We start from the raw sequence: 619 nt of genomic DNA, 5'->3' as shown, positions 1-619 counted from the left end.
TTGCTAATATCCAATTTTGGACTCATTGATCCAGGAAATAGAATTACAACCACTAATAAAAAACCAATCAAAATAAACCCCGCTAATGTCTATGAAAAAGCATTTTTTATTGCTAACCATGCAGGATACTCTTTATTAATCTATCCTCACCCTATTTTGTCTTTCAACTTCATGTAAATGTAGAGATGCCTTAATGCTACCTTAACTCCTTATGTTTTTCTTAAATAATTTTTTCTTTGCTTATGACTTATCCTTATGGACACGAGTTGGTATTTCTTCATTCCTGGAAAGTAACCACAGTACACGCAAGAAGACAAGTAACTGCCCTAGATTGTAAATTCTGAGGTGGACCTCTTTCTTAACGTCCAGTGTCCTTTGTCTTAAGATGTGGTGCAATATGTCTTTAGACAAATCCAAAAAAATGAGTTTCTAAAGAATGAACAGAAAAAAAAAAAAAGAAATTAATCATTCCATTTGAGCATCTGTGCTGAGACGTCCCTGGAAATTAAACTCTAGTCTTTGTTAACAGAGCAAAATGGAAATACAATGTCAGGTAATGCATGGCAGTTCAGTGTACTTGTAGTTTCTGCTGATGGAATCACTATAAACACACTTAATT

At 33.8% G+C, this 619-nt stretch overlaps 1 non-coding gene across 1 annotated transcript; it reads left to right on the top strand.

The window, feature by feature from the left end:
- The first annotated feature begins 277 nt into the window (after nt 1-277).
- On the top strand, nt 278-401 carry LOC138431196 (small nucleolar RNA SNORA81). The gene has a single exon (XR_011253596.1). It is a non-coding gene; the product is annotated as a small nucleolar RNA SNORA81 (small nucleolar RNA).
- The last annotated feature ends 218 nt before the right edge of the window (nt 402-619 follow it).

This window comes from Ovis canadensis, chromosome 26, assembly GCF_042477335.2.
Source record: "Ovis canadensis isolate MfBH-ARS-UI-01 breed Bighorn chromosome 26, ARS-UI_OviCan_v2, whole genome shotgun sequence".
In the NCBI taxonomy this organism is placed as follows: Eukaryota; Metazoa; Chordata; class Mammalia; order Artiodactyla; family Bovidae; genus Ovis; species Ovis canadensis.
This window is presented reverse-complemented; position numbering and strand designations above follow the sequence as displayed.